We start from the raw sequence: 23,060 nt of genomic DNA on the forward strand, positions 1-23,060 counted from the left end.
AAAAGTTTCTGATGTCCTAGAATCAAATAAGTAAAAATTATGAAATTATTAATTATTATTACTTTATTTTCATTTTATCTTGTTCCTATGTGTTTAATACTGGCTATAATCTTTGTCTTTGGCCAACCAAAAATAAGTACGCAAACACGCGACGAAAGGGCGCTGTTATGATCAGTCGAGCTCAATGACGCGCGCGTGCGAGTGAAAAACCGCAATAATAGTGTAAAGACATGCTGTGTTCAAGTAATATTCTGTGAATTGTGTGTTGTGAGTGCTGCAAGACCCACTAAAATTATTGGATGTAAGCCCCGGTCGGGCAATCTCAAAACTCAGGACTTTGCAAGTCAGCATCAACCAAGTTGGCCAAGTAGGTAACACCCGTATTCACAAACGATGCTTGCTTAAGTAACGCATCAAATCGAACACACAGCGTTGAATGTGATTGGTTCGTGTGTCAACCTTTGCGTCCATACGCACTGTGAGACCTCATAGTAATGTATTTTTTATGCATAACAAGGCAGGTATTTGACCACATCAAGTGGTATGCAGTCTAAGATGGTACATATCTGCCCAGTAAGTGCCTATTCACTCTTGCCTTGAAAAGGCCCGGATTATAGTCTTCGGGAAAGACAGCAGCAGGCAGCGAATTCCAGTCCCTAGCTGTGCGCATTATAAAATAATACGGGCGTAAGTCTCAAAACTTCCCTACCTGTAGCATCTTTTTGTAAAAAAATGTTACTGGCCATATTTACACTGTGACAGCAAGGATACCAATTCGGTCATATTGAGAGGTACACGATATAAATGTGAGCGTAAGGCGCCGGCGAAATCAGCCATTCCTATTCAAATGATTATTGTGTAGGGCTCTATTACATTATTTGGGCTATTCGTGGTTTCCAGATATTTGGCCGGTATCTGCCATTCGGACTTTGCATAATACGGAGTGTTTGCATCATGTTATCCCGTGTTCTAAAAGTTCGCCACTTTGGGACGGGTCTGTAAATAGGGTACGAGATTGGACTTGGTATACGGGCCTTTTCGGTTTCGAATCGGATACCTTTGTCTGAATTCTTGACACAATATGTGACGGGTTCTATGCTAATACGGATTTGAGGCTCGTTACGGTATAAAATTTGGAATAAAGTAATTTAGCGAGTTGAAATGTAATATTTATGTAGATGCAAGCTTATTTTGTGACAGTGGCCTGGCTATATTTGACTCAGAACCAACGAAATATGGAGTAACCGAATTCTCCGATGTAGACGCCCTGTTGTTTTAGAAATACCAGCACTATTACAATAATTAAAAAAAAAAAAAAAACTAAAAGAATTCAACCCGTAATGGGGTTAGTGCCAGCCACCCCGGTACCTCTGTCCCGTCAACAGGGGCGGACGGGAAAAAGTGTTTCATCGACCCCGATAGTAATAGTCTTAGCGTTTAACGGGGTGGATGGCACCCATCAAGTGTCAGCCACCCCAATACATCGGGACGGATAGCTCAAATCGAGTATCAATTACGATTTTAATTTTCAAAGATTATTTAGATGATTTGAAAAAATGATGAAAACGCTTTTCACATAATATGAGGATCGTTTCAGAAAATTTTCATTTTAAAAGCCATATGCTTCAACCACACCAACGCGTGCAGATCGCCATCGCCGGCGCGATCATAGGCCAATGACAGGTCGCGCAAACTGTCATTGACATATGATCGCGCCGGCGATGGCAATCTGTACTACCCGTTCGCGCTAAGTTTGCCGGTCCGTGGAATGCGCGTCCCCTCCTCCAACCGCGATTAAACGCAAATAATTAGTGATTAAACGCAATTGACTGTTTTATTTTATGCAAATACACAATTTTTATCAATATTAATAAATAAAAAATATTTCCAATTTAGTTTGCTAAAGTTATAGACGCATTCCTTCGAGTGACGTCATATCGCCAGCGGCAAACTTATCGCGAACAGATAGTACGCGTTGGTGTGGTGGAAGCTTTATGGCTATCGTGATTATTCACAATATCCAAAAAAAGTCACGTAAAGCACTTTAGCGTTACTTAAACGCCGGATAATGCAGCGTTCAATCCCACTTAGGAGCTAGTTCGGTTAGATAAAATTTATCCCGGTTTTTATTCCCTGGCCGCGGTAATGTCGTGAACTCTTTGGTGTGCGGCCACGAGAGTGCATCTTATCACCTTTAAACGAATTATTTTTCAGAATTCCGAGATGACCTAAAGAAAAGTAAAATAAATATTATTTTAAATAGCTACTTATAGGCTTTAGAAATTAGGTACAAAGCGCCAGCGAATGAAATGAATGTGTAAAAAATCGATTAGGTATTACACGTAAAATAAAAAAAAATAAGTTACTTTATTCATGATAGTAACTACTCTATTTTATTTTCTTTCATCTTTTCAGCTAAGCGGTTCAGCACAGTCCAGCAGAAGACGTGGATCGTACTCCCGACCGATCCTTGAATTAGATGTCACTAGCAAGACACCACGGAGAGTTTCCAGGTAAGCCACATAAATTAATATAAATGTCTGTCGACAGTTTCGTTAGGATATTGTATGTACCTACTTAAATCTTAAAAGTATTAGCCAAATAACCTGTGTAATAACATCCATGATCAATATTGACTCCTTCATAGTTGCGGAAATATGATGAACTCCGGTGTTGCGGAAGATTTGTTCAATATTAAAATATTATTGTCGTTTCGTGGCCACACATTAGAGTGGTTTTTAGGCAAGTTGCATTTTATGGTAGCATTTTAAGCTTCTGAGCGTATCTCAAGTATTTTTTATGTTATTAGAATTATGAATTATTTTTATTGTTATAATCTAGGAAAAGGTTAATTAAGTTTGCTATGAATTAAACGGTTTATCATGGATATTATACGAGTAGGTATATTTCCACTATGCATTTGCTGGTGGATTTGAAAAAAAATTTTCTAAAAAGTATGTAATTTGACTAATTTGTGTTTTACATATTATACATAGTCCCGTTAACTCGAAGAGTTAAGCTAAATTTAAGCATACGCTCTCTCTCTTTTGTTACGTTTACACCTAGCCACTGAACCGATTTTGATGAAATTTTGCTAAAGAGATAATTTTAGTCCCTGAAAAAGACATCTAAGGATAGTTTTATCCCAGTTTTTGAAATAGGAACGTGCGTGATAAAGTTTTTCTGTGATAGACAAAGTTTCACGCGGGTGAAGCCGAAGTCAAAAGCTAGTAAACTTTATCTAGATTCTTGTATTGAGTTATTCGTGACTATAGATCGTTTCATCCACGAAGACGCGCCCCACCAATTTTTGGTCGAGGGAAGCGCGGGGTGCGGGGAGTTTGATCCGAGCAATCCGAGCGTTATTATTGTAGTGTGCGTGTGCACTCATTGATAATTTAGCGTGTACCGATAACACTCAAGCATTCGCGGAAGAATGGTGGGGCGCGTCTTCGTGGATGAAACGATCTATATCATTTCGAATGAGACAACTAATCACAGATTTATCGATCGACAGAGCACAGTCAGGGTTAAATTAGTTAGTGAACAAACATTATGTTGTATGAGAAGTTAGTGGGTTATAAAAGCCGGTATTTGCTATCAAAACATGACCTAAAACCTTTATCTTATTCCTTGTATGTGCGTAAGGACGGGGCGTGACTGGTAGCGAGTTAAAACTTCTTTTTTACCCGACTGCGCCTGAAAGAGGGTTATTAGGACAAAGCTTTAAATCTGCGATCAATTCGTAAATTACTTTTCTAAGGCTATGCTGCAGGAAAAACACATTTATTTGAAATCAAGTATCTATTTATTTATACCTTTTACTGGAAAGAGCAGCGTAGGACGTCCACCCACAAGGTGGACCGCCGACCTCATAAAGGAAGCGGGGAGGCGCTGGACGCACCAACAGACCATGCATTGTGGAAATCATTGGGGGAGGCTTATGTTCAGCATTGGGCGTCCTATGGCTGAAAATGATAATGATGATGATGAAGTACTATTTGGCTGAACGATTAAAATAGTATAAGGATGTTTCTATAACTTTTAACGTAGATTAATGATTCGGGGGTATTTCTATAAGTAATTTTATAACAATTGAGAAAGCTTATTTTAGTTAGGTACTGCACATTCCACAAAACCTTGGGGGAGGCCTTTGTCCAGCAGTGGACGTCATTTGGCTGAAACGACGACGACGACGACTGCACATTCTTTTGCATAATTCACCACTTAAATGAAACTTTTATTTAATTCGTTATTACATAGCTTCATAATGTTGTGCCAAAAAATAACACCGGTTACGTCCTGGTCCAGAAAAAACGCTATTAGTCGAGCCTCAACTTACCCCGGTCCATTCCAAACTAGTATTTGTGTAGGCCCACTAAACGCACCTGTTCTTTGTTGTAAGAACGCGCAAACACGCTCCTGAACAAACTCCGGCCGCAATACTCCGCACAATGGTCCGGCCGCGGCCTTATGCTTGGTCTGTGGTCAACAGAATATACAGGGTGGTAAAATAGTAAAATAGTTACTACAATGGAGACGAACTTGTAAGAATGAATGATATAACGAAAAAAATATTCATTGAAAATAAAGGACACTTCAGATAGACTAGTTTGTTGGTGCTGTTCGTGCCTCTTAACTTTAACAAACGTCAAAAATCTGTCAAACTCTATAAAAAAACACCCGTTATCATTAAATTCCTTCTACTTTTATGATGTCATCGGTCTACCTTGTGAGTGGACGTCACACGCTGCATTTTGCGTCCGCTTCCAACCGGGCAACATGGAAAAGCATTGGGGGAGGCCTATGTTCAGCAGTGGATGTCCTATGCCTGAGATGATGATGATGATGATCGTTATATTTACGGTTAAAGTTAGATGGTACAACTCAACCTTACTTATTTTAATAACACAGCTAAGAGATTAATAAGAATACCTAAAGCATCTCTATAACAAATGTAGCGCAACCCTATTCTAAATTTATCATTGTCTTGTATTCGTATTTCCAGAGCGATGTCATTTAGAAAGACATAATGCAGTACTTAGTGACGGAAAGGTCCTCATTAGTAAATCTTCCGGAATTTTCCGTAAGGACTAACTCAGGGGTTCCCAACCTTTTTCATCTCGCGGCGCACTTACAAATTTAGTATTTTGTCACGGCGCCCTTCATCATCATTTCAGCCATAGGACACCCACTGCTGAACATAGGCCTCCCCCAATGATTTCCACAATGGGCGGTTGGTGGCGACCTGCATCCAGCGCCTTCCTGCCACCTTTATGAGGCCGTCGTTCCACTTTGCCGTGGCCTCCACTCCAGAAACTTGCTGCCCCATCAGCCATCACGGCGCCCTTCCCTTTGAAAAAGATACAACCGAAAGACGGGCGGTAAAGACGTGGGAAGGATAGGGTTTCAATGGTTTTCAAGCGCCAACTCGACGTAAAGGATCGACTCACGGCGCCCCTCTTTACTTTCTGCGGCGCATACTTTGGGAACCCTGGACTTACTGTTGTGTCGTCGGATTCCGGTGTACGCGGCTTTTTTGGGATAATACAAAGTGGTGAATTTCCAGGAAGGAAACAGTGTTTTATCGGTATAAGGACAAACATCACATCAAGATTAACATAGGTAGTGACATATTAAGTGGTTATGTCCAGATTTACTAATAAAAGGAGTTAATAAATATAGGTTCAGTTGTAATTAGTGTCACGACAACGGATTATTGTCTTAACCTTGGCTTAGTTGCTGCATTAAGTTTTTTAGGCGATTCTAATTTGTATGAAGAATCAATCGTATAATGTGCACACTTTCATACATCTCCATACTGACTATCAGCCCGACCCAACTATCGGCCAACTAAAAGTCGGTGGTTTGCGTCTAGACTAAAATATTTAGTTTGAGTAGACTAAAACATTTTCTATATCAGTAAAAAGGTAATAAATACCTGGTTTAGTCATTCTAAACGTGCAAAAAATTATTGGTTACTTTTTTAATTTCTTTACTGTCACAAAGAGTAAATGATCCTTTACTTAAAGCCTAACGAAAATGCATCAAAATTGGTCAAGAACATTAACCAAAAACAGAAAAACTAAACCAATTCGAGTTGATGATACAAACTTACTTATGTAGAGTCATTCGTGTTGAGTCAAACTAATCTTTCTCCTTTTATGTAGCATTGTTGCTAAAAATATTAGGAATTTATGTTAGCAAGGTGTACTTTGTTCTCCTAAGTTTGTTCGCGAAATTTTGTAAGACTAAATGTAATTTTTTAAAACTGACTAGACTGGAAACTGGGATCGTTTTAAAAATACACGAGACAGATAAACTAGAAACTTTGTTAAAGCAATTTTGTTTAGTTGCTTTTAGGGTACCGTTTACAAAGATGCGATCCTTTAAAACTTATTTTGTTTTGAAAAGAAAGATATTATAATACACTGTTACCGCAATATTTCCCTACTTAAATATACTGCATTATTAATTTTAGAAAATTTACGTATTCTTAGCTACATCTCACAATTTAATCCATCAATAAAATTGTTTTTATGAAGTTATAGGTAAGTTTAAAAAGTCAAAAGAGCATGAAAATGATGAAACTAAAATTTTCTCACTATGTATCCAACTCTTTTTCTTTTTCTTTTCTCACTATGTTCATAATCACAATGGATCCAACTTAAAAGCAATAGGTTCAAGCTTGACTATTTTCATGACACATTTCATTTACATAACTAAAGGAGTCATCTTACAAACACCGTTTATACAGATTAACGTGTGTTAAACGTGGAATTATGCAACATTTTGAAATTTTTCATCTTGTCGCCGATGAAATTGTATATTAAGATAGCATTCGGATCAAGACGACCGCGACGAGAGACCACGACCCGAGACCGCGACAGGCAACCGGTCGCAGGTCGCAGGGCGACAGCTACTTACGAATCTTCGCGACACGAGTCGTGCGACCCATACGAAACTTACTAATTCTATTAAAATTTTGTCTTCGTGCGAAGAAAACACGGCCATTTTGCATCTGTCGCGTCACGGCACTGCCTTGTGAGCGACCGAGTCGCGCGACGCAAGTAGCCGGCAGGCCACGCCCACACGTCGCGCGACTCGGTTGCTTGCATCCGTCTGCACTTCCTATTAATTCATATAAAACAGTGGGTCGCGGTCGCCGGTCGCCGTCCCGAGTCGCGGTCTCGCGTCGCGGTCGTCTTGATCCGAATGCTACCTTTAGTATACAAGATACAAGATAAAATTTTTGATATCAGAGTTTTGTGTCCATTTCTTTAGAATAGACTAAAATATATTTTATTTTGCACACAATAGAAAATAAATACATAAATAAACAAAAATAAAACCATAACACTATTAAATTAAAATAAAATTGAATGTCCTGTGCCAAAAAGCATTTGGCATGACTCTATCAAAAATTAATTAAATTTTCTTGACACTAAATATTTGTTCTTAAAAATCCGACACTGTGACGCAGAGGCACTTTACTGAGCCACTTTCATTTTAAAATGTAACACGATCTTTATAAAAATACGCGATGCTGAGGTCTAAACCAAAACAGAAAGCCGGTATTTTATTTTTATTTTATTTTTCATAAGAAAAGTGTTTTTAGAAGTTAAATAAAAATGGTTTTATCAGACTCAGTTCTGGATGTGCTAAAAATGTTAAGTTTCGTGTGGTTTATTTAAATCATTAATAAAGCTTTTCGAAGTCGTCGTCGTTTCAGCCGAAAGACGTCCACCGCTGGACAAAGGCCTCCCCCAAGGATTTCCACAAAGACTGGTCCGCATCCAGGCACCTCCCGCGATCTTCACCAGATCGTCGGTCCACCTAGTGGGAGGCCTGCCCACACTACGTCTCCCGGCTCATGGTCGCCACTCGAGAACTTTTCTGCCCCAGCGGTCATCAGCTCTATGAGCTATGTGCCCCGCCCACTGCCACTTGATTTTAGCGATTCTGCGGGCTATGTCAGTCACTTTGGTTCTCCTGCGTATCTCCTCATTTCTGATTCAATGAAATAAAGCTTTTGCTTTTATTAAAATTATTTGATAGCCCATTACCTAACTAAAATAGTACTTTTATTATACGCGGCACCGTAAACAATACACCGAAGCCTTTATTCAGTCTAGAACAGGCGAGCTGTCACCTGACAAGCTCTCAGCGTGTCTTTCATAATTTTTTTTCTTCCTTTATACCGGCTGCTTCTTGGATATTATCTTGTATCTATTGTTTGTATGACGGATTTAAAGTAATTGGTTACTCTCTGCCGTCTTATTAAGTAGAGTAGGTAGTTGTGTAATATTAAGTCTGTGTTACACCATCTTATTTTAACTTTAACAAACGTCAAAAGTCGTCAAACTTAACCCTACGGTGGTCGCGCTCTAAAATATTACGTAAATGGTCGCGTGGATTACATGCGTAAGCCATTTTATAGAGTAAAAAAAGAAGACATCTCTTTATAAAAACATGTTTCTTTATTTTTTATATTTATTGTTATGTATTAGTTAATGAAATAATCAAACAAAGAAACGAGCAGTTCTTCTCAGTTTTTATGAATTCACCAAAACATAAAAATCATCATTTTTCATCAAGAAAATGTCAACTTTGGCAGTTTAGAAATTATTCAGTACTAATTGCACTTATTTATTAATTATATTTTGAAAAAGAGATACAGGCCATCATGGAATGATAAGGACAAATAAATTTGTTGCACGAATTACAAAGTATTTCCAGAACTTTTATTTCGCTTTCTTCCGCAGTCAAAGTAGCGACCTAAAAAACTCCGCTGTGATGGTTCTGAGTTAGATGGCTAATCACTGGTCTGACAAACTTGTTCCCTTGTGGAAGAATGTGCACTTCTTCATCAGAAACCGAAGAGTCGCTAGAAGATACGTTTTCATTGTCAATTACTTCTAGCCATTCCGCAATTTGTGTTTTTTGTCTATTGTTCATGATTTTTATCTGAAATATAATGATTTTATTGAAAACACAAATGTTAATACATACCTATGCCGTAATTATTTATTACAAAGCATTAATTTACACTAATAATGCAAAAACAAACACATTAAGTAAAAAAGGTAACTTAAAAAATACTTACGTAATTGGTCGCGCGGATTACACGGGTAGACCATTGGCATTTACGGGGCTCCTGCGACACATCCACAAGCGACCTGGCGCTCACACGTCATTAAGTGTGATCTTCGATTATGCAACTTAAAGTACACGAAGTATCAAAACGGTCGCGTTGACCGATTTCAAAATATTCGACAATTTGCACGAGTGGATTACGGGTGTAATCCACGCGACCACTGTAGGGTTAAAGCAGCGGTTATGGTTATAGTCACGGTTAAAAAAAGTGATGCAAGTCAGCCTAAGAGCGATATGACCGCTTAAATTGTGGCATTTCAATCTTTGTCTCATGTCTTTGTTTAAACTTATTTTAAAAACTCGTATAAAATTAAGGATTTGAAGATACGACTAAGAAAATAATTGCCGAAACGGTGACTAAGGCCATCGTAAGGCGTGTGGGCCAAATCCTTTAATAGATTCTAGTAAATTAGTGGGCGTTGTGCTCTCGCAATTAAGACTTATTGACTTGTTTATTAATTGCTTCAAGGATGCATTTATCAATGATCGATGATGAATGACCGTTTAGTGCAAAGTCGTTGAAGAGAGTGCGTCAGGATCGTCTTCTTCGATGTTCGCTCGGGAACCGAACATTGCTCGTTCGTTCGCCGAACGCTCGCCGCTCCCTCCGGTCACGCCGCCCGCGGGCAATGTCCGTGAGTAGACAAAAACAAAATCGAGGTAATTTCAGTCAATTTTAGCTTGCGGAATGCTATGTAAACGTAGGTAGCATTTTATGTGTTAACATTACCCAAGAGTATTACAAAATTATTTATGGTAAAATGTAATGAAATTTAGAACAAAAATAGGAAGTAAATACATTAAACACAGTTCTTGTGCACGTATAGCGAGCCGCCCTCTGACTTGCCTACCTACATTTAAGGGCGAGAGCTAAGGCTGCGATACAGTAGATTATTATGTCACCAAAATTACTTATACTTACTTATAGTTGTTGTAATTCAAGAAAGCGAGTGAGCTTTACATGTTTGGATGCTCGCTACTGTTCGTTTTTCAAAAGTTTTGATAGACATTAGGTACATATCCTTATAGCCGTGATCACACGTACCGAGTAAACGGGCGAGACAGTAAAATGTTTACTCGGTCGAGACAGTGATGTAAACGAGTAGCTGTTCACACGTGTTCTGAAATTAGCACAGACAGTTCAGTTCTATTGAGACTCCTTTTTCTCTAATCTGTGGACGTGACGTCAATCATTTGGCCGAGTGGCGAGTGGCGAGACAGTGCACGTTCAGACCTGCCGAGCGAGAAAGCGAGACAGTGCGGGGAAGCGGGAGGGTGGATACTCGGCCTAGTAAGTTGAACGGGAGTCGAGCTACTATATTCTCGTCGCTTTGCTCGGCCGAGCACTCGGCCGATCACTTGGCGCTATGTTCATATACACCGAGTACTCGGCCGAGAGCACTGTCTCGCCCATTTGCTCGATACGTGTGATCACGGCTTATGTGCATGTACAGTAAAAAACACACAAGTGAAGCTCACTCGTCTTCATGAGTTGCAAGAACTATACTGGTAAAAAAGCCGATAAAGATGCCGAGTAAAGGGTATTTTCCATACCTTGACGATAAACTACTACACAATGTTGCGTATTGATTTATATGAAAAAATATTTTTGAGCTCAAAATAACATTTACAACTCGGTTGGACGTACAGAATGAGTAGTTTTAGAAATCCTGATGCATTTATTTACGTATAGTTTTATAAACGTTTTTTAAAACCATTTAAGTTTTCCGCTAACCGCTTCCTCCCTTCAACATCTTCCCTCCCTAACCGAGGCAGAGTGAAGTGCCCTCAGTCCCGTGTTGTAGGTCGCCGGTGTTTACACTAATTGCTCGAGACACCCCGACTCTCCCGACACTCGCGACACTCCTGACACTCCTGACACCCTGACACTCCGAGATCTCAGTTGATTTAGATTTGGGGAAAGAGAGCCGTAATGAATCAACGGATGAAACACTACACTTACAGTAATTTTGGTTTTGCACTTAGGATAATATGAGTTTGTAATCTAATGAAGGCTTTTTGGATGATGTGTATGAATAAATACAACTGTAATATCTTTTGTGTATACCACTAGTGGTTCCACAATATACCACTAGTACCACTAGTGGATTCACAACACTCAAGCGTTATTTGAATCTTCTCAGGTAGGTTAAAAAAATGGATTTACCCATCAATCCCTAAGCGGTCGCTTATGACCGCGTAATAATTGATTTAGTTATTGCGTCTTGATTCGTGGGGCTAGATGGACTAAGTACAACGCATTATTCAATAATCATCAAAGATAATCATTAACAAATAAAAAGTGTAATATTTGTTGCTTCCTAAAAGTATTTACATGTTGTAAGCCTTGATATCCGCATTAAAATTGGTAAATGCATTATTAAACAATAACCAATTTAAAATTACAGCCACAGCATTATTTCAATAAATAATCCCGTTGCATGTAAACCTAACGGTTATACAAAACATTAATTAATTAAACCTTAATTAAACCGACATGGTTAATCTATAGATAACGTTAAACCTTTTCATTAATCCCTAACCGATTACTGAGGTCCGGTGACGCCTACGTATGAGCAACTACATTAGTTCGGCGGCTCTATTAACCTTCCAAAGCCAAACTTATATCTGCCATCACTTTTGTAATTGATTCGGGCTGTCTATACGGCCAATAGGTCGTCCGGGCGCTTTGAGTTTATGTCAGAGGTTCTCAAGTTGTAAAGGAAGGAGCGAACCTTTTAAAATAACAAAAAACAACTAATTCCTAACATAAANGCCGTCTATGTATGTACTATCGGGGACTCGAACGCCTTGACACCTTAAGGGCCTAAATTGTTTGCACACACACGCTCGATATTGCTCCGCCCCCGTTCATTCATGTTTCGGGTCTAAGCAGCGTCGGCGCACCACTGTAGATGTTTGCCCTAGCAAACCAAGCTCTATGTAAAGCAATTAGGATTGAGTATTGCGGGTAATAACCCAGAGACTTCAGATACTAGATGGCGCTACGTGCCATGTAAACATTGGCTCCGTGTAAAAATGTATTTTAAAAATGTAAACTTTCGACATAAATGAGTGAATTTATTAAAAACATATGAAGTACTATCTAAATATCGTGTGAGAGTGTTATCCTTAAAAAATAAACAATGATGTGCGAGAAAATGGACAAAAACTATACGTGAAATCTTCAGTGACAAGTGACTGTTATTTGTTTATCAACACAAAACAAATATAACTGTGGGTTCTCAAAACGTTCAAATAAACTGTGTGAAAAACTATAGTGAACTGAGTGTTATTTATGGACAAATTCCAAAGATAAACATTGGTGACTTTCAAATTTTTCGTTAATTTTATTTAAATCTGTGACAGTGCCAGTCGGAATATGAACACTACTGCACTAGTTAATAAGACTATATTCGCGTGAAGTGTAACGTTAACGCCATCTATGAACATTGGACCAATTCATCTACAGTTTCATTTGACTTGTATTGATCTGTCATTGACTACTAGCGACATCTAACGAACATTATCATAATTATCAGAACATCAAATTACCACAAGATGGCAGCAGTGGTAAATTGTTTTAAGTGTAAATGTACAACCAAGAAGAATGAATGTATATTATGTTCAAAATGTAAAAACTACTTTCACTTTGACTGTGTGGGATGCTCGGAAAAACTATACACTTTAATGGAGACTAAAAAGAAACAAAAATGGACTTGCCCTATGTGCTCACAAAAACAAAATAAAAATAAACAGAACCCAAATAAATCTGATGATAACAGTAATGTTACATATAGAAAGAAAATATTACCATCGATATTAGAGCGAAATATTGCGAAGACAACCAAAATGGAATGCTTACAATCAACTTTAACGTCATGTTCGAGTACACCTTCAACACCGTCATTACATCCTGAAGAGGCCACTCTTGACAATGTTCCACAGTTTTCTACATTTTTGTATGGATCAAAATCAAATGAAAATCTTACAAATATTGAGGACGATATAAATAACACAATATCAGTGTATAGAGAACGAATTGTCGAAGAGCTTTGAATTGACCAATGACCTTGATATAGTAGCGGAATTGAGATTGCAAATAAATCAACTTCAAACAAAACTTCAAAGCGCCGACAGTGAGCTCGAAAATACAATCATAGAAAAAAATGATTTGATGCGTCAAAATGAAAAGCTTAGTAGAGAAATATGTACACTCAAGAATATTATATACAAAACTCCAATGAAAACACTAAAGGAACAAAGAAGCTGCACTAACACACCTAGGTCTTCTAAATCGGATAGATCAATAAATATGACAAACCTTGAGTCAAAAATTTGGCAATTGGAAAATGAACTGATAAGAGCTCAAGATGAAATATTAAACTTAAACGAAATCATCAGGAAATTGGAACAAAAACTTGCACAGTGCAAAATAGCAGTTGTAAATGAGAACCAAAATAAAGAAAATACAGGTTCAGGAAGTAAAAGTTTTAACCACTTATCAGATTCAGAACGCTACCTCAACCTAGAAGTCACAACTCAGAAATCAAACTCTGTGAAAAACAAACTATGTATAATATCGAGCTGTAAGCGTTACAAGATTGTACCAAATGTAATTAACAATGACTTATTCAAGGACTTCCAGTTATGCCACTATATCACACCAAATGCTGGAATAAGAACTCTATTAAGAAATATAGAATATAAAATAAAAGGTTATACAAAAATGACTTTTGTATGATTCTAATTGGAGAGTCCGATTTTGGAATATCACATGACAATGCAGCACTTGTGAACTGCATTAGAAAAGCATTGGAAAAAATCACGTTTACAAATATTATAATAGTAACACCTAATTACATCTGCGGCGCACCTATATATAACTACAGAGTAGAGTTATTTAACAACAGTCTCTACAATGATATGAAGACACAAAACTATGGTTTTCTTATTGACTCAAACCGAAATGTTACTTTAGACAAGTTCAGTAATGTCACTGGAAAGTTGAAAAATTCTGGAATGAAAAGTATTTTGGAAGACGTAGCAGTACTCATAGAAAAAACAACTGGCAACTTGATGGCTGACAGAGTTTCCATGCGCGCTCTAGACGAGGAACCTGAAAAAGAACACCAACTACGGAAGCAGTTTTTTCTCCTACAATAACATAAACATAATTCATCAAAACATATCCGGACTTCTAAATAAAAGCGACGAATTGCTCATACATCTTGACGAGTTACACCAACAAGATAAATCCATTGACGTTATTTGCATAACAGAGCACAATATGGTACCTGAAAACGAAAAACTGTTATATCTACCTAATTTTAAATTGGCTACAAGTTATACACGAGAGAAAAAAAGAGGCGGTTCATGTATTATAGTAAGAAATGGTCTTGTTTTTAAAGTATTGGACTGTATAAAAAAATTTTCAATCAAGTGTTTGATGGAATGTTGTGCTCTGGAGTTGGTTGAACATGGTATTATAATTATTTGTGTGTATAGAGTTCCAAATTCTGACCTAGGCTTATTCCATAACCAGCTTGATAAAGTTTTAAATAAATCTTGTTTTTACAAAAATAAAAAAGTCATACTATGTGGTGACTTTAACATTGATATGTTAAAAAATTCGCGAATGAAACGTGATTTTGAATGCCAATTACCGAGTCACAATTTGAAACTTGCAATCAATGAGCCAACAAGAATGTGTAGTGGTAGTTGTATAGACAATTTTGCTCATAACATTAGAGGCTCCAGAGGCGAGGTGATTGAAATGGCTTTATCGGATCACTCAGCTCAAATTTTACAGTGTCCTGTTAAGAGGACCTGCAATATAAAATGGTGGAGCATTGAACGCCGCGACTATAGTAAAGAAAATATTATCAAATTTAATAATTACATAGCGAGCTTAACTTTTAATGATGTTTATACGTCCGTTGATGCGGACTCAGCATATAATGCCTTTTATGAAATATTTAAATGTTTGTATGACCTCTGCTTTCCTTTTAGAATAATAAAAAAAAACAAATAAAGTGAAACAAAAATGGCTTACTCGTGGAATAAAAATATGTTGCAAAAAAAAAAGAGAACTTCTATGGAAATATAGGTTAAACAAATCTCATGACACGCGAGCAACCCTGAAAGGGTATACTCACAGGTTAAAAAAAATTATTAAATTGACTCAACGTGCGCAAAATACTCAGTATATTAATAACTCGGATAACAAATCTAAAGCAACATGGCAAATAATAAATCAAGCTAAATTAAATCATCCAAGAGAACCTATAGATAAAATATGTATCAATAACCAGTATATTACTCAGCCAATAAATATTGCAAATGAATTTAACGATTATTTTGTAAATGAGTCAAATAACAAAAAACAACTAATTCCTAACATAAATTTGAGGAATATACAAAGTAATTTAAACTCTATATTCCTGGCACCAACTACACCACAGGATGTGAATAGAGCAATTAAGAATTTAAAAAACACTGGAAGTGTTGGTATTGACGGATTGTGTACTAAAGTCATAAAACAGGTAAGTCAACTGATAGCCGAGCCTCTTAGTCATATAATTAATGTATGTTTTGATAAAGGTGAATTTCCGAATAAACTTAAATCAACAATAGTGACACCTTTGTATAAAAAAGGCGATAGACAAAATATGTCGAACTACCGCCCAATCGCACTATTACCTGTTCTGTCAAAAGTTTTCGAAAAAATTATATATAATAACCTTTACACGTTTTTAGAAAAACATAAAATATTGATTAATGAACAGAACGGTTTTCGTAAAAATACTTCAGTGGATACTGCTATTTATGACCTAGTAAAAAGAGCTGCAACAAGTATGGATACTAGGAAGCCAGCATGTGCCATTTACATGGACATGACAAAGGCTTTTGACAATGTAGATCATAAAATACTGCTAGATAAACTCCATAAATATGGGGTACGCGGAAACTGTCTTAGTCTATTAAGATCCTACTTAGAAAACAGAATCCAATGTACCGAATTAACACAAATATGTTTAACAACGAAACAAGAAAAAAAGTATAGGTCTATTTATAAGGAAGTAAACCGTGGTGTACCACAAGGCAGTGTTCTTGGGCCTTTATTATTTTTAATTTACATCAATGACATTAATACGTGTACTAAACATCCACTAATATTATTTGCTGACGATAGCACTATATTTATTGAATCTGACATTGATATTGACTATAATAATGACATTACTAATACTATAAAAAACATTGCAATTTGGTTAAGTGACAATAATCTCAAAATAAATTTAGAAAAGACAAACATAATGCATTTCTCTCAAAGAAAACTTACTCAGAATGTGAATATCAATATTCGAGGGGCAAATATCAATAATACAAATACTGCAAAGTTTTTGGGGGTTATTATAGACAGCAATATGACTTGGGAATCACATTCTTTGAATGTTTGTAAAAAATTACATACATCCTCTTTCGCACTTTATAAGCTCTCTAAAGTGGTGGATCAGAGAGCACTGTTAATGGTGTACCACGGACATGTAGTTGCAACCCTACGGTATGGCATTATATTTTGGGGGAATTCCTCTTACAGAGAGATTATTTTTAGGGCACAGAAAAAATGCGTTAGGGCCATTTGTGGACTGAAACCAACAGAGAGCTGCCAGCCATATTTTAAGTCTCTACGTTTGTTAACCTTTCCTAGCCTATACATCTATGAATGCTGCAAGTTTGTTAAATGCAATCCACATCTATTTCAATTGATAGAATCCGCTAAGGACGTTCGCCTTCGCCCCAGGAAACCTTATATACGCACTGAAATGTGTAAAACTGCCATGTTTAAGAAAAGTGTAATAATTATGGCTCCACGTCTGTATAATAATCTGCCTGTTAATTTAAGAATGTTATGTAATAATGAATTTAAAAATGCACTATCTAAATTACTAATTGACAAATGCTATTATAATATTAACGATTATTTAGATGATATCTTGACATTCTGATTTATTTATATTTTTATTTAACTTAATGTAACGTAATGACTGACTAATAACGAACGAACGAACTATAATTTAATTTCAATTGACAATTAATAATAATTTTAAATTTGATTATGTATTCTGACTGAAGTCACAAAATAATTCATGTACCTGAATAGGTTAAGCATAGAGCTCACTGCAATTATAATTATCACCCTTTGTACCTATGTTTTATGAATAAATATATTTGAATTTTGAATTTGAATTTGAACCCGCATCCGTAGCGCTCGTTTGGCAACGTTGCATTTTAGTCAATTTGAAACACAATAATAAAAAAATAAAAAAAAAGTCAAAATGTAAACATTGGGCTCCGTATTTATTTTATCAAAAAATATGAAAATCGATCAGTTTTAAGTTTATATTCAACGCATCCGACGCAGGTACATATTATCTCGGTGTGACAGTGTTAGAAAAAACATTGAAGTGGAAATAAACAATATCTACTGATAAACTAAGTGACTAAAGTGACAGTTGAATCGTAAATATTACAAAAGCTTTGCGAACATTAGCTGCAAAAAGACTTTCCTTCAACTACCTGTGCTATTGTGACCGATTATTGACTTAACCTGTGAGAAATGACTATGTGTTATAGAAAATCACGAAAACACCATTCAAAAACCACCATTGGACTTTGACCCCTGTCGTGATCAGCTGTTTCTTACAAATGCCTGACATCTGGCGTGAGACATCGTAAACACACAAGAGAGGTTCGATCGACGCGAGCAAAAAAGCACTCTGAGAGTAACGTGAAAGTATACATAGTTAAATAGTACAAGACTCGAGCGGAAGATGGCGCCTACTTGCACTAAATGCTTGAAATGTAACAAACCAATTGTCAACAAACAGCTCTTAGCCTGTTCAATATGTAATAAGTGTTTCCACTTAGACTGTACGGATGTCTCATTTCAACGGTTCAAAATAATGACAGCAGCAAATAAAAAAAATTATAAGTGCAACTCATGCTACTCGGCACCAACCACAAGAAGAAAGGCTCTGGCACAACAATCTGCGAGTCCTGCCCTTTCTACAAGCAGCTTCAGCGAGGAGCAAGAAAATATTACACAACAAAACAAGTATGAGATAAACATAACCACGCAAAACTCTTTTGACTCACTGACTGAGGAAGAATCAGAACACTTATCTTTAACTTCTTCTCCAAAAATAGACCTAAATCGAAGCTTCTCATCGCTTCGTGAAAACTATAAGGAGGAACTTAATGAGCTAAAACAGAAAACTGCAAAATTAGAGGAAAAACTAGAAATAGCTGAGAATGAACTGTCAATCTTGGCAACAGAAAACTACACATTGACAAAAAAACTTGCAGAATACGAATTAAAAATTAACCAACTGACACACATCTGCAAAACTCCAAAATCTACTAGCAAGAGAAGGAAGGTAGCGACATCTAACGTAAATCAGCTGAACTACTCTCTCACACATCAACCGCAACAGGAAAGCACAATTATCGATAGACTGACACCTAGTTCACGAAATCTTCACAGCGCGTCGACAGAGGGTGCTACTGGTACTAAGGAAAACACTATCGATAGACAGAGAACAAGCTCTCAAACTCTCCATAATACACCAACAGATGGTGCTACTGGTATTGAAGAAAATGATACAAGTAACACAAGCAATCGGGTAATATACATTATTGGAGATGAACAACTAAGGGGCCTGTCGGCGTTTCTTCTAAAAACTGGCCTTGAAAAACGGCAAAACCCATATAAGACATATGCGCACATCATTCCTAAAGCCACCAGCACTGAAATACTGAAACATTGTCTTAGCCTGAGAGGAAACTTAGCCGAGGAGGACATTATTATATTGGGTTTTGGTGGATACGATACCGATATGTATAAGTTACACTCAAATATTTGTATTATATTAAGCGAGTTCAGTAAGTCTAATGTTATTATGTTGCCAATATATCACAATCCCAATTTTAATGAAATGACACTTAATTATTATGTAAGACTATGGACAAAACATTTTACATTCTGCTCTCATATTGACATTTATACATTTTACTTTAATGACATTAAATTTAAACAATGTTTATGTGATAAAATTTATCTCACCATCAATTATGTTGAATATAAAAAAATATATTTATCATATGAATTTATCAGAAATAATATTAATAAATCAACTAAAATAACAACAGATCAAACTAAAAAAACCAATAAGGGAATAATAACCTACTACTTTGAAAAAATAGATAAATCGAAATTAATTTGTAACAGACAGTTATCAGATTTCGTTCAGCATGAAAACAATATTTTTTTTCGAACCTAACGCGTGTAACAGTTCTACTGTCGTACCAGGACTTGTTGAGAACCGGAAAAATAGCTCAAAAGATCGTAGACCCGTCCCTATTACGGCAAGGTACTTCACTATAATGCACCAAAATATCCAAGGCTTTTTATCAAAAAGAGAAATCTTGGAGATAACTATTTTAGAACTCACAGAAAGTAATATCAATGTAGACGTCCTATGCCTCACAGAAACTTTTATTGCAAAAGATGAAGAAAAAGCCTTGAAACTTTCCAATTATAAGTTAGTTGCAAACTACTCAAGGAAAACAAAACGTGGAGGTACTTGTATCCTGTTAAAAAAAGAAATACCCTATAGAGAAATAAGGTTGTGTGATAAATATACAGTCCCAACAATGTTTGAATGCTGCGCAACTCTAATCCCTTTTCATAAATTAATTATCATTTGTGCATACACATCGCACAAAAAATTTGCTAACTTTTTCTTGACAAAACTGGAAGTTGTAATCCATGATATTACAAAAAAATTCGTAAACCATAAAATTGTTATTACAGGGGACTTTAATATAAACACACTAGAAAATACGAAAGCATTCCAACACCTACACGATCTAATTACATGTTTTAATCTAAATAACCATATAAATGAGCCTACGCGAGGGACTAGCTGCCTCGATCACATATTAAGTTCTATAAAAAAAGCTATGGGAAGCCTTCTGCCACTACACTTATCAGACCACAACACAGCGCAACTGCTGTCATTTCCAGTAAAAACTGAACCAAAAGCAAATCACAAGTATATTTATAAAAGAGATTTTAGTAATGAAAACGTAGAAAAGTTTTGCGATTGCATTCACTCCTTATCGTTTACGAATGTTTATGAAGAAAATGATATGAATCTAGCATTTCATAAATTTCATGACTTTTTTTGCGTTCTATTCACCTCCTGTTTTCCAAAACTAAAACTCAAAATAAATAACAAACCACTAAAATCTAAATGGATATCAAAGGGTCTGAAGCTATCTACAAAAACAAAAAGATTACTGCGTTTTAAATACTACAAAGAGAAAAATGCTCATAATAAAATGAATTATTCAAAGTACTCTAAAACTTTAAGGAAGTGTATATACAAAGCTCAAAAACTATGTAATGATAAATATTTACAAAACAGTCACAATATTTGCAAGGCTTCGTGGAAGCTTATCAAAGACGAGACAGAGGGCTATAATGAAGAAAATACTATCACAGAAATTGAATGCGATGGTAAAATATTAAGCGATCCAAATGAAATTGCTGTTGCTTTCAATAACTATTTTATAAAGAAGGGCAGCAACACCCTCGGTGACACTGACACAAAATATAGAGCCATATCAAAAATAAACTGCATCCCTAAATCCATATTCCTTGAACCTTTGACTACAGCGGAAACTACCCAAATTATCACATCATTAAAAAACTCAAACTCATGTGGTGTAGATGAACTATGTACTAAAATCCTAAAAACGTGCAAACACATTATAGCGCCTGTCTTGACATATCTTATAAACTTATCGTTTGAAACAGGTCTCTTTCCTAACGCACTAAAGTTATCTCTTATTAAACCCATTTATAAAAAGAGTGACAAAACGAACTTGGGAAATTATAGACCCATAGCATTGATACCTATAATTTCCAAAGTGTTTGAAAAAGCAATGCAAAAGAGGATAATGAACTTTTGTAAGAAATTCAATATAATAACTTATGAACAATTTGGATTTCAACAGGGCAAATCCACCACACTAGCTTGCTTTAACCTTGTTCATAAAATTGCTTCTGCTCTTGATCGAAAACATCACTCAATTGTACTCTTTTTAGATATGTCGAAGGCTTTTGACTGTGTAGCCCACAATATCCTCTTAGCCAAATTAGAAAAATATGGAATACGTGGGAAAGCACTATCTTGGCTTGAATCATACTTGGAGGATAGATCTCAATGTGTAGAAATAAATAGGGAAGACAATAACAATATTGTGACAACACACCGCTCTAATTATAAAATAAATGGAATAGGAGTACCCCAAGGTAGCGTACTGGGACCCACTCTCTTCCTTTTATACATAAATGACTTGCCTAAATTTACGAACCATAACTGTATAATGTTTGCTGACGATATATCTATAATAATTGACTCTAATCTTAATAACCTTGACAACTATGAATCTGACATCAATAATACAATTAAACATATAATAGAATATCTTGACATGAATAATCTTAAAGTTAATTTATGTAAAACCAAATATGTGCAATTTAATGTAAAAGGACGCAAGGAAATTGACCTTAAGCTAAGACATGATGATCTTAGTATTACAAAATCAAATATCATGACATTCCTAGGTATAGAATTAAACGAAAGCTTAAACTTTAAAAATCATATTGACAAAGTCTGTAACTGATGATGTTCGCAAAAATACGCATACGCATGCTGTGCACATGAGCACGTCCGCACCGGTTCATTCCGCCGCAATGGGCTCGAACCCGGAATTGAGCGCAGTGAGTCGCGAACCCGTGCAGCTTACCCATACTGCGGGGAGCGCAGCTTCGAATGAGAAGCCACCGCAAGACGGTTCTTCGCTGTCTTTTAGTGTTAAATTAAAGCCTAATTCTACAATTTTACTTTCAACCGCGCAAGTATATGCTATGCAGCCTAATGCTAACAATTATAAACGCATTATCCGATGTTTGATAGATAATGGCTCTCAGAATAATTTAATTACAATCGATTGTTGCAAATCTCTGAATTTAGTTCTCATTCCACTTACGAATTCATACGTAAAGGGTGTTGGTTCATCATCGAGGCCAATACGTGGATACGTGGACATGGTGATTCAGTCGCGTATTGATTTGAACAATAAATACCGAATACAAGCATTATTGACATATCTTATAAACTTATCGTTTGAAACAGGTCTCTTTCCTAACGCACTAAAGTTATCTCTAATTAAACCCATTTATAAAAAGAGTGACAAAACGAACTTGGGAAATTATAGACCCATAGCATTGATACCTATAATTTCCAAAGTGTTTGAAAAAGCAATGCAAAAGAGGATAATGAACTTTTGTAAGAAATTCAATATAATAACTCATGAACAATTTGGATTTCAACAGGGCAAATCCACCACGCTAGCTTGCTTTAACCTTGTTCATAAAATTGCTTCTGCTCTTGATCGAAAACATCACTCAACTGTACTCTNTACTGACTGAAGTCACAAAATAATTCATGTACCTGAATAGGTTAAGCATAGAGCTCACTGCAATTATAATTATCACCCTTTGTACCTATGTTTTATGAATAAATATATTTGAATTTGAATTTGAATTTGAATTTGAATTTAAAATTATTTTAGGATCACAAACTTTATCTCCATAATTATTAGGTACGTTTGACTTTAATAATGATAATAATAAATAATGAATGAGCAGATAATCATCATATCACAAAATATGCGCTATTAAGCCTTTTTATTATTCAAGATACGTAAAATGCATTAATATTCAAAGATGATTCCAGTTTTTTACTCTTTTAATAGTTTATTATCAC

The sequence above is a fragment of the Ostrinia furnacalis genome, unplaced genomic scaffold (assembly GCF_004193835.3).
Source record: "Ostrinia furnacalis isolate ACB-3 unplaced genomic scaffold, ASM419383v2 OfSCF0696, whole genome shotgun sequence".
Taxonomy (NCBI): domain Eukaryota; kingdom Metazoa; phylum Arthropoda; class Insecta; order Lepidoptera; family Crambidae; genus Ostrinia; species Ostrinia furnacalis.